This window comes from Meriones unguiculatus, chromosome 19 (assembly GCF_030254825.1).
Source record: "Meriones unguiculatus strain TT.TT164.6M chromosome 19, Bangor_MerUng_6.1, whole genome shotgun sequence".
Lineage (NCBI taxonomy): Eukaryota > Metazoa > Chordata > Mammalia > Rodentia > Muridae > Meriones > Meriones unguiculatus.
The window spans coordinates 24,612,708-24,625,540 of record NC_083366.1 but is presented as its reverse complement, the minus strand read 5'-3'; the positions used below and the strand labels follow the sequence as shown (position 1 = coordinate 24,625,540).

Here is a 12,833-nt window from a genome sequence, read left to right as displayed (position 1 = left end):
TTGATCTGTCCCTTGGTGAGAGTGGAGTGTTGAGGTCTCCCACTATTAAGGTATTAGGATCAATGTATGATTTAAGCTTTAATAATGTTTCATTTACAAATGTCGGTGCTCTTGTATTTGGGGCATAGATATTCAAGATTGTGATGTCCTCTTGGTGGATTTTTCCTTTGATGAGAATATAGTGGCCCTCCTTATCTTTTTTCATTAACTTGGGTTGAAAGTCTATTTTATTAGATATTAGGATGGCTACTCCAGCTTGTTTTCTGGAACCATTTGCTTGAAAAACAGTTTTCCAGCCCTTTACTCTGAGGTAGTGTTTGTCTTTGTTGCATAGGTGTGTTTCTTGGATGCAACAGAATGTTGGATCCTGTTTCCTTAACCATTCTGTTAGCCTGTGTCTTTTTATTGGTGAGTTGAGTCCATTGATATTGATAGATAATAGTGACCAATGCATGTTAGTTCCTTTTGTAATGGAGTCGATGATCTAACCCTGATTCATTGCTTGTTTTCTTTTCATTTTTGTTGGGATATTATCTGTATGCCCTGTTTTCTTGGGTGAATTTGTTTTCATTGGATTGGAGTTTTCCTTCTAGTATCTTCTGTAGGGATGGTTTGCTGTGTAGATATTGTATAAATTTAGTTTTGTCATGGAATATTTTGTTTTCTCCATCTATGTTGATTGAAAGCTTTGCAGGGTATAGTAGTCTGGGTTGACATTTGTGATCTCTTAGAGTCTCCATGATACTTGCCCAGGCCCTTCTGGCTTTCATAGTTTCTGATGAGAAGTCCGGCGTGATTCTGATAGGTCTACCTTCATATGTTACTTGGCCTTTTTCCCTTGCTGCTTTTAATATCTTTTCTTTGTTCTGTAGATTTAGTGTTTTGACTATGATGTGACGTGATGTGTTTCTTTTCTGGTCTAGTCTATTTGGAGTTCTGTAGGCCTCTTGTATATTTATGGACATCTCTTTCTTTAAGTTGGGAAAATTTTCTTCTATGATTTTCTTGAAAATATTTTCTGGACCTTGGAGTCTGGAGTCTTCTTTTTCGTGAATTCCTATTATTCTTAGATTTTGTCTGTTCATAGCATCCTTGATTTCTTGGATATTTTGTGATTGGAACTTTTCTGATTTTACTTTTTCTTTGAGAGAAGTATCCATTTCTGCAAGTGTGTCTTCAGCTCCAGAGATTCTCTCTTCCATCTCTTGTATTCTGTTGGTGATGCTTACTTTTGTGGTTCCTGATCTTTTCTCCAAGTTCTCCAGCTCAAGGGTTTTCTCATTTTGTGTTTTCTTTATTGATTCTAATTCTGTTTTCATGCCTTGCACCATTTCTTTCATGTGTTTGAATTTGGATTCCTGTCTCTCTACGATGGCCTCTATTTCTTTTTTCATTTCCTTCTTATATGCCACTAATTTTTCCTCTACTTGTGTATCTATTTGTTTGGCTATGTTTGCCTGTGTTTCTTTAAGGATATTGTCTATTTCTTCTTTCTTTGCTTCCAATTGACTGGCCATCTCTTTGAAAGACTTGTTCATTTCCTCCTTATGAGCCTCAAATAATTGGGCAAGCATGGCTTTAAAATCATTTTCCTGTGCTTCTGCTGAATTGGTGTATCCATCGATTTTGGGGTTTGCTGGTGAAGTCATGATGTCCTGATTTATGTTGGAAGTGTTCTTTCGCCTACCTCTGGCCATTGGCTTATCTGAAACCTTCCCTGTTTGTTTTTGGATTCTGCAGATCAGACTGGTGCTGTCTCTCTCTGGTGTCTGGAGAGTTCTTCAGGAAGCTGAGCACTCTCAGCGGGTGCTGAGGACTAGCTGTACCTGTGGGAGGAAAGTAAGCAGGCGCAAACGGGGCAAATGCAAGCGTGTGTGTGTGTGTGTGCGCGCGCGTGTGTGACTGTGTGTGTAAGTGTGCGTGGATGAGTTTCTCGAGGGACAGAGTGATGGCTAATGTTGAACCCTTGAGTGTGTGGGAGGGGCTCTGTACTGTATATGTCGCAGGCGCTAATGATGATCGCAGCACAATTTCTGGTATTAACTGTCTTAGCTCCTCAATCAGGCCCACAGGGCAGGAACTTCAATGTCCCTAGTGCCCCTCTGTTTCCCAAAGTGGGTATGTGGGTGGGAGGGGGGTTCGATGCCTGGCTTCTGATTTAGAAGGACCCAGGATCTGGGGAACTGCAGATTCTCAAGGGTGCACTCACTTACAGGCAGGTCTCTTGGCCGAGATCGTGGTATCCGGGGCTCTCTGCTCTCTGGTTTGGCCCTGCTTCTTTGATGTGTTCCGCCAGTTCTGTGCTGCTGTCACTGCCAGGTTCTGAGGTCTTGCTGCAGCTGGAGATTTCAGGGTGGTCACTTCAGCAGGGATGGGGTAATCAGGCTCTCTGTTCTCTGGTTTGGCCCTGGTTAGTCTTAAACTGGAGGGCTGTGGTGCCCCGCCAGTTCAGTACTGCTCTGCTGCCACGTCCTGCTGTAACTGGAGACTGGCTTGCTAGTCCCAATGCTTTCTGGGAAGTCCTGGGATCTCTTCGTTGTGCTCTCCAAGCTTGGGAGGCCCAGTGCCTGGTGTTTCCAGGTTGTATGACGTTTCTGCCTGGTTTCGGTGAGTATATAGCGTATTCTCTGTCACTGTGGGATTGGGCGGGTCGTAAGTACGTGATGGCGATCCTGCGGAGCTAGTATGGTGTCTAGCAGATTCGCGCCCTGGGAGGATGGTGCAGCCGCTGCGCGAATCTGGGACTCCGGGGTACGTACTGCTGGCTTTTGTCTGCAGCTAAATTGTTTGGGGCTCCGTCTCAGCGGCTGTATACCCCAGGCAGTTAGGTCTGCGCTGAGAAAGATGAGTCCGCTGTGCCGCTGTGCTGAGGAGGAAGGAGGTCTGGGGGAAGGGAGTGCAGCAAGAACAAAGGATCTTTTCTCTCCCTCCCCAAGCAAGTCTCCAGGTGACTGGAGGCCAAAGTTTTCACCTCCTGAGATGTTCTCTGGTATTCAGAAAGCCTCGCTGTGGTTTTCCTGGGTTGGGGGTCCTTCCATTCTCCAACTCAGAAGATCAGGTATCCCACTGCTCAGAAACTGTTTGTGCTAGTCACCATCTTGGCTCCGCCCCCATTCTTAAATTTATTCTTGAACTTGTTTTGACTTTATTTCCTTATAGATTTTTCTTTGATGTAATATTATTTTTGAATTTTGAATAACATTTTATTAATATTTTTATTATTTTGTAATGTGTTATATGAATAATACACAAGTTAGAAAGTATTCACATTTTGTCGAGATAGATTCAAATGTTACATTTTCCACAGTCAATGATGATTATAATGAATATTTACAAAAGACTAATCAAAACAACAACACATTATATAAATTAATATTCAGTAAATTAAGACTACAATTTAATTAGTGGTGTGAGCCAGGCTCTGCTGTTTTGTGACGCTCGTGCATTCTGACTAAACTGGGATAACTCCTGAAACTATAGTGACTACATTTCCTGAACCCAAGTAGCTTGCTTTTCTAGATCCTTGACATCTTCATCTACATAGCTCCTTCAAAGGCAGAGCGGTGGCGTGTGCTCATCATTCTCATGGCCTAGTCCTTCTCCCTTCTCTGCAACCTGTAAGAAAGTACTGACACAGAGGCTTGAGTGCACCTCAGAGGCTGTGCTATGCTATGCTGCTCTCTGCCTATAGCATTAATTACTCTTTTAAGAAATTTCTTACCCAAAAGGTCACTAGAATTAATCATACCTGGTTCAATTACTTTTGGGGGGCGTGTTGAGATGATGTGTGGTTTTTTTTTTTTTTTCTGTATAGCCTTGTCTGTCCTGGACTCCCTTTGTAGACCAGGCTGGCCTTGAACTCACAGCGATCTGCCTGCCTCTGCCTCCCTGAGTGCTGCGATCAAAGAGTGTGCCACCACGCCCGGCTAATTCTTTATTATATTCATCTGGCTCTAGAAACAAATTGTTTTGGAATGTTGCAGAATTTCACTAAAGTCTTTACAACATTATTTTGTCAACTATGTTAAAAACCAACAGCAATGGACTAAAAATTTAATTAAATATGACTTACAAAAACAATGTACTACCCTTTAATATCAGTCCTTTAAGAGTGTCTTCACTGCTGGTTCTCTGTAAATTATCATCTGCTTTTTCTTCTTTTGGACTTTGTCTTTATTTCTCCATGAAAAGATGAGGCTTAGTGAAGTGGGCCACACCTTCCTCTGTTGCCCAACTTTCATCACCTTTGTTTCTCCTCATGTTCCCCTTTCTCATCTCATGTTGAGGCTCTCTTTGATTTAAATTAATTTGGGGAAAAGTTTTATTTTTTAATTTTAAAAATTTATTTATTTATTATTTCTTACAATTTATTCACTTGGTATCCCCACTGTAGCCCCTCCTCATTCTCTTCTCAACCCCACAGTCTCTCCCTTTTCTCTTCCCATGCCCCTCCTCACATGCACTGATAGGGGAGGTCCTCCTCCCTTTTTATATGACCCTATCCTATCATGTTTTATCAGGACTGGCTGCATTGTCTTCCTCTGTGGCCTGGTAAGGCTGCACCCACAGCAAAGGTGAACAAAGAGCCAGCCACTTAGTTCATGTCAGAGACAGTCCCTGTAACCATTACTAGGGAACCCACTTAGACACTGTGCTGCCTATGGGCTACATCTGGTCAGGCTTTATTTTATTTTCATTTTTTTTTTTTTAGGTCCTCTCCATGCATGGTTCTTGGTTGGAGTATCTGTCTCTGCATTGACTGATGGGCCTAGATCTTTTGGCACTATAGGTATTCCTATTTTCTCCTTCTTTTATAAAATTCCCTGCACTCTGCCCAAGGTTTGGCTATGAATCTCAGCTTCTGCTTTGATACCCTGCTGAGTGGTCTTTCAGAGGCTCCCTGTGATAGGCTACTGTCCTGTTTCCTGTTTTCTCTCTCTTCCAATGCCCATCCCATTTGCACTTCTGAATGAGGATTGAGCATTTTCCCTAGGGTCCTTCTTCTTACCTACCTTCTTTAGGGGTTAGATTTTTAGTATGTTTATCCTATCTTATAGGTCTAGTATATACTTACAAATGAGTATATACCATGTGTGTCTTTCTGCTTCTGGGATACCTCACTCAGGATGATCTTTTCTAGATCCTACCATTTGCCTGCAAATTTCATGATTTCTTTGTTTTTAGTTACTGAGCAGTATTCCATTGTGTAAATGTACCACAATTTCTTCTTCCATTTCTCAATTGAGGGACATCTAGGTTGTTTCCAGATTCTGGCTTTTGCAAATAAAGCTGCTACAAACACGGTTGAACAAATGTCCTTGTTGTAAAGATGAGCATATTTCAGGTATAGGCCAAGGAGTGTTATGCCTCGATCTTGAGATGGGAAATGTTTTAAGTCATTGAATAAATAATTTTCTGTGTAAGCATATGGTAGATGAATACATACATTCCAGAGAATTATCTTTACTTTTATATTTGTAGAAAAATAAGTATTACTGTTATTGCTGGTAAATTCCAAAAGTAATCTTTAACAATGCATAATATTCCTTTTTCAATATTTTACTCAGTTTATTATTTAACATGTAAATCAAATTATTGGCTTTAATAAATCAGAGATTCTTGCTAAGTTCACAGCAAGCAATTCTTTTTAACCACTATTAAAATCTCTGTCTTGGGAATCCAACATTTAACTGGATCTCATTGAAAAAATTACAAAAAGCATTCCATTTAGACACAAATGCATAGTATTGAGGGATGACTATCAGGCCTCACATACAAAGAAGCTGTAACAGAAGCTGCCATCTGTCCTCTGGTACTGCCTCTTCTGTTTGTATATATCTCTGCAACTCAGGCTAGAAATGGAGTATCTTCTTTTTAGATCTTTATTATTGCATATAACATTGAACTGATCCTGTTATCAATGTTTATATTTTTATTTATAAAGATGTTCTTTTCTGTTATTTTTCTGTTTTCATTTGTATTTTAGTGAATCATTTTAAAACAGTGTTATTTGTTGGAAGGGGTTGAAATTACATCTTAAAAAGCCATAAAAATGCAAAGTAGAAAGATTAACTCATTAGATGGGGCTGGTGTTGCAAGTCAGTGCTAAAATACTTGATTAGCTGTATGAAGCCTTGGTTTTTTTGTATGCCTGTTTGGTTGGTTTTAGAACAAAATATCACTATATAGCACAGGCTAGACTGAAACTCACATTTCCTGCCTCGGGCTTCTTGTTAGACTTATAGGCATGGAAGATCTTTCCATCTGATAACTTCTTCAATTTCTTTCTTCAGAGACTTGAAGTTTTTTCAAACAGGTCTTTTGCTTGCAAGGTTTGAGTCACACCAAGAAACTTTATGTTACTAGTGGCTATTGTGAAGGATGTTGTTTCCCAAATTTCTTTCTCAGCCCCTTTGTCTTTGGTATGGAGGAGGACTTCTGATTTTTTTTGAGTTATTTTTGTAGCTAACCACTTTATTGAAGGTGTTTATCAGGTGAAGGAGTCTCTGGAGGAATTTTTGGGGTTGCTCATGTATACTATCAGATCATCTGCTAATAGTGATACTCTGACCTTCTTCCTTTCTTATTTGTATCCCTTTGACCTCCTCTAGCTTTCTTTTTGCTCTATCCAGGATTTCAAGTATTATGTTGAAGAGATAGAGAGTGGACAGCCTTGCCTTGTCCCTGATTTCAGTGGGATTAATTTAAATTTCTCTCCATTTAGTTTGATGGTGGCTATAGGGTTGCTATATATTGTCTTTACTATGTTTAGGTATGTGCCTCATATCCCTGATCTCTCCAAGACTTTAAACAAGAATGGGTGTTGGATTTTGTCAAATTCAGCATCTAAGGAGATGATCATGTGTTTTTTCTACTTCAGTACATTTATATGGTGGATTACATTGATGGATTTCCATATATTGAACCACCTCTGCATGCCTGGGATAAAGCCTACTTGGCCATAGTGGATGATATATTTTATGTGTTCTTGGATTCAGTTTGCAAGTATTTTATTGAGTATTTTTGCATCAATGTTTCTAAGAGAGATAAGTCTGAAGTTTTCTTTTTTTTGTTGGGTCTTTGTGTGGTTTATGCATCAAGGTAACTGTGTCTTCATAGAATGACTTTGATAATGTTCCTCTGTTTCTATTTTGTGGAATAGTTTGAAGAGAAGTGGAGTTAGCTCTTCTCTGAAGATCTGGCAGAATTCTGGGCTGAAACAATCTGGCCTTGGGCTGTTTTGGAAGAGAGATTTTTGACGACTGTTTCTATTTCCTTGGGTGATATAGGACTATTCAATATTTCTACCTGATCTTGATTTAATTTTGTTAAATGGAATCTATCAAGAAAATTGTCCATTTCATTTTAAATTTTCAAATTTGATGGCATATAGGCTTTTGTATTAAGACCTATGAATGTTTGGATTTCCTCAGTGTCTGTTGTTATGACTCCCTTTTGGTTTCTGATTTTGTTGATTTGGATAAATTCTCTCTGCCTATTAGTTAGTTGGAATAACCGTTTGTCTATCTTGTTGATTTTCTCAAAGAAAGGAAAGATCTCCTGTGCTCATGTATCATTAGGATTAACATAGTAAAAATGGACATCCTGGACATCAAAAAATGGACATCAAAAGCAATCTACAGATTCAATGCAATTCCCATCAAAATACCGACACAATTCTTTTTTTTTTTTTTTTTTTTTCAATGCAGTTTATTCAGGAACATTGAACAATCCTCGGACCCCGGGGAAAGCCAGCCCACAGCTTAAATAGCCTCTGGGTAGCCAACCCAGGCATGCCACGGGGGCAATGCAGATAGGTCCACATACATGGAAGCAAGTCAGATCCTCAGCCTTAGCCAAATGTGGAATTGTTCATGACAGAGAGCACTCACCATCGGGAAGGTGGAAGGCGGAAACCAGCTCCATCTTTAAGGCATAGCATTCCGCAGCTCTCTACAGTTCCCCCTTTTTGTTTTAGACGCATCAGGCAAGAGTAGAGGTCTGATCTCTGATATTAGAAATAAATTTGGACTTTGTACTGATGTTCATTTAGGTGTCATCCACCCAAAGAGCATCAGACCCGTCCGATACCTTTTTCTCAGAGGCAGGACCTGGGGCATCAACCCGCATGCAATCAGACATGCTCTTCTCTGGGTCCAAAGCGGCTGACCCTGAGTGCAGTGCTTAGCCTCGCATCCTGAGCGTATCATTTTAGCTTTTTATGGTAGCTAACCATGCTTGGGGAGAATGTCCTGCTTCAATGGCTGTAAAGGCCTGAATGATCATGGCTGCATCACACTGTTGTGAGACTCTAATCTTGTATATATACCACAGGCAAACCAAGGAGACCAACACCAGAAGGCCTGCTAACGCTCCCATGCCCACCCATTCCTTCAGATGATTCATGGCTGCAGCAATCCATGTTGATAATCCTGTGGCTAGTCCTGCGTCCACTCTGGTAGAATTTACTGTGACAATGACCACTCTCAGCTGCTCCATCGTAGTATCGAATTCTCCAGTCCAATTACCTAAAATATAGCTCGACAATTGTTTAGACAGATTTGCAGCACAGGAAAAATTCTCATGTTGTATGCTAGTGACACAAAGTCCAGCATACTTTCATTGACAGCCAGGTTGAGCGATTTGCCATAGGGTATCAATTTGCTCCTGCAAGAGGTCAATCCTCTGATTGAACACCATCAAGCTTCCTTTTAGTTGAGCATTAATTCCTTTATGTACAACTAAGGCATGAGCTACATTGGCTAAATGATTATTCAGGGTCTGAGCAGTCTGCCCAGTATGACTCATGGCTAATGCCCTGGTGGTAGCTCCAACAGCCGTCAATGAGATGGTAGTAACAATGGTGGCTGTAGTTCCAAGATCCCTTTTCTGTCTGAAGAGAGTCATAGCGTGAGGGGCATCAATGGGCACAGGCACCCAGTGAGGCATGCGAGTAACCAGGGCATACCTAAATTTACTAGCATTCCAGCATTGGGCAAAAAAGCAAGTATCATTACCACAATTACTTGGCTCTATCTGGCTAATAATGTATAAAAATGGGGGATATAGACAAACAGGTGTGGGCTTATAGGAAATATTATGAGAAGCCTTAACCCCTCGTTGGAACATCCTGCGTCAGTTCTAGAACTAGCAGTGGTGGTGTCCGAGGTCTGAGTAGGTTCAGGAGACCATTGCCCCCAGGGGCGAGACGTGCTCCATGCCAATTGACTAACGCCATGTTTTCCTCCAATTTTGAAAGTCATTTAAGGTTCTTAAATTATTTTTTCCCTTTTTTCTTAAATTTTTCATCAATTACACTTTATTCATTCTGCATCCCCCCATAAGCCCCTCCCTCCTCTCCTCCCAATCCCACCCTCCCTCCTCCCTCTGCTTGCATGCCACTCCCCAAGTCCACTAATAGGGGAGGTTCTCCTCTCCTTTCTGATCTTAGTCTGTCAGTTCACATCAAAAGTGGCTGTACTGTCCTCTACTGTGGCCTGGTAAGGCTGCTCCCCCCCCCCCAGAGGGAGGTGATCAAAGAGCAGGCCAATCAGATTATGTCAGAGGCAGTCCCTCTTCACATTACTATGTAACCCAATTGGACTCTGAACTGCCCTGGGCTACATCTGTGCAGGGGTTCTAGGTTATCTCCATGAATAGTCCTTGGTTGGAGCATGAGTCTCTGGGAAGTTCCCTATGTTCAAATTTTCTTGTTCTGTTGCTCTCCTTGTGGAGACCCTGTCCTCTCCAGCTCTTACTATTTCCCAGTTCTTACCTAAAATTCCGTTCACCTGCCCAACAGTTGCCCATCCGGCTCAGCATCTGCTTTGATAGTCTGAAGGGCAGAGGCTTTCAGAGGCCCTCTGTGGTAGGTTCCTAGGTTGTTTCCTGTTTTCTTCTTCTTCTGATGTCCATCCTCTTTGCCTTTCTGGATGGGGATTGGACGTTTTAGTTAGGGTCCTCTCTCTTGCTTAGTTTCTTTAGATGCACAGGTTTTAGTGGGTTTGTCCTATGTTGTATGTCTATATGAGTGAGTATATACCATGTGTGTCTTTTTGCTTCTGGGACAACTCACTCAGGATGATCTGAAAAGCTTCTGTAAAGCAAAGGACACCGTCATCAAAACAAAGTGACCACCTACAGATTGGGAAAGAATCTTCACCAACCCTTTATCTGACAGAGGACTCATATCCAGTATATATAAAGAACTAAAGAAGCTGAAAAGCAGCAAACCAAGTAATCCACTTAAAAAATGGGGAACAGAGCTAAACAGAGAATTCTCTGTAGAGGAATACTGAATGGCAGAGAAGCACTTAAAGAAATGCTCAACCTCACTAGCCATTAGGGAAATGCAAATCAAAACAACCCTGAGATTTCACCTTACACCCATGAGAATGGCCAAGATCAAAAACTCAAGTGACAACACATGCTGGAGAGGTTGTGGAGAAAGGGGAACCCTTCTCCACTGCTGGTGGGAATGTAAACTTGTACAACCACTCTGGAAATCAATCTGGCGCTTTCTCAGACAACTAGGAATAGCGCTTCCTCAAGATCCAGCCATACCACTCCTGGGCATATATCCAAAAGAGGCTCAAGTACACAAAAAGGACATTTGCTCAACCATGTTTGTAGCAGCTTTATTTGTAATAGCCAGAAGCTGGAAACAACCCAGATGCCCCTCAACTGAAGAATGGATGCAGAAATTGTGGTACATCTACACAATGGAATATTACTCAGCAATGAAAAATAAGGAAATCATGAAATTTGCAGGTAAATGGTGGGATCTGGAAAGGATCATCCCAACACAATTCTTTACAGACCTTGAAAGAAAAATTCTCAACTTCATATGGAAAAAAAAAACACACAGAATTGCCAAAATGATCCTATACAACAACAGATCATCTGTAAGTATCTCCAGACCTGATCTCAAGCTGTACCACAGAGCTATACTAATAAAAACTGAATGGAATCAGCATAGAAACAGAATGGTGGATCCATGTAACAGAACTGAGGACCCAGAAATAAATCCACACACATATGGATACTTGATTTTTGACAAAGAAGCCAAAACCATAAAATGGAAAAAAATTAGCATCTTCAACTAATGGTGCTGGTCTAACTGGATGTCTACCTACAGAAAAATTCAAATAGATCCATATTTATCACCTTGCATAAAACTAAAGTCCAAGTGGATCAAAGACCTCAACATAAAACCAGACACATTAAATTTGTCAGAATAAAAAGTGGGGAAGAGCCTTGAACTCATTGGCACAGGAGACAACTTCCTGAACACCAACAGCACAGGCTCTAAGAGCAACAATCAATAAATGGGACCTCATGAAACTGAAAAACATCTGTAAAGCAAAGAACACTGTCGTCAGAACAAAACAATAGCCTACAGACTGGGAAAGGATCTTCACCAACCCTATATCTGACAAGGGGCTAATATCCAGAATATATAAAGAACTCAAGAAGTTACAAAGCAACAAATCAAGTAATCCAATTAAAAAATGGGGTTCAGAGCTAAACAGAAAATTCTCTGTAGAGGAATATAGAATGGCATAGAAACACTTAAAAAGATACTCAACGTCCTTAGGCATCAGGGAAATGCAAATCAAAATGACACTAGATTTCACCTTACATCCATCAGAATGGCTAAGATAAAAAACTTAAGTGACAATACATACTGGACAGGATGTGGAGAAAAGGGAACCTTCCTCCATTGTTGATGAGAATGTAAACTTGTACAACCACTTTGGAAATCAATCTGGTGCTTTCTCAGACATTTAGGAATAGTGCTTTCTTAAGATCCAGCTATACCACTCCTAGACATATATCCAAAAAATTCTCAAGTACACAATAAGGACATTTGCTCAACCATGTTTGTAGCAGCTTTATTCATAATAGCCAGAACCTGTAAACAACCCAGATATCCCTCAACTGAGGAATGGATGCAGAAATTGTTGTACATTTATACAATGGAATACTACTCACCATTTAAAAACAAGTAAATTATGAAATCTGTAGGCAAATTATGGGATCTAGAAAAGATCATCCTGAGTGAGGTATCCCAGAAACAGAAAGACACACATGGTGTATACTCACATTTAAGTGGATACTAGATCTACAATATAGGATAAACCTACTAAAATCTGTACACCTAAAGAAGCTAAGCAAGAAGGAGGACCCTGGGTAAGATGCTCAATCCTCATTCAGAAAGGCAAAGAGGACAGACATCAGAAGAGGGAGAAAACAGGGAACAGACAGGAGCCTACAACAGAAGGCCTCTGAAAGACTCAACCCACTGTGTATCAAAGCATATGCTGAGACTTATAACCAAATTTTGTGCAGAGTGCAGGGAATCCTATGAAAGAAGAGAGAGTTAGTATGACCTGGATAAGACAGAAGCTCCACAAGGAGAGCAACAAAACCAAAATATCTGGGCACAGGGATCTTTTCTGAGACTGATACTCCAAATAAGGACAATTCATGAATATAACTAGAACCCCTCCTCAGATGTAACCCACAGCAGCTCAGTATCCAAGTGGGTTCCCTAGTCAGGGGAACAGGGACTGTCTCAGACATGAACTCAGCTGCTGCTTCTTTGACTCCTCCTGAGGGGGAGCAGCCTTGCCAGGACACAGAGGAGGACATTGGAGCCAGTCCTGATGAGACGTGATAAGTCAGATGGAAAGGGAAGAGGACCTCCCTTATTAGTGGACTTGGAGAGGGGCATGGGAGAAGATGAGGGAGGAAAGGTGGAATTGGGAGAGCATGAGGGAGGGGATATAGTGGGTTACAAAGTGAATATAATGTGAAATATAAAAATATAA

The 12,833-nt window shown here is 40.9% G+C and overlaps 1 long non-coding RNA gene across 1 annotated transcript in view; it reads left to right on the top strand.

The window, feature by feature from the left end:
- Positions 1-2,649: 2,649 nt before the first annotated feature.
- Positions 2,650-12,833, top strand: part of LOC132649299 (uncharacterized) — a 52,951-nt gene continuing 42,767 nt past the window's right edge. Inside the window, exon 1 of the long non-coding RNA XR_009587736.1 lies at positions 2,650-2,751. This is a non-coding gene — a long non-coding RNA (uncharacterized LOC132649299). The remainder of the gene's footprint in view (positions 2,752-12,833) is intronic.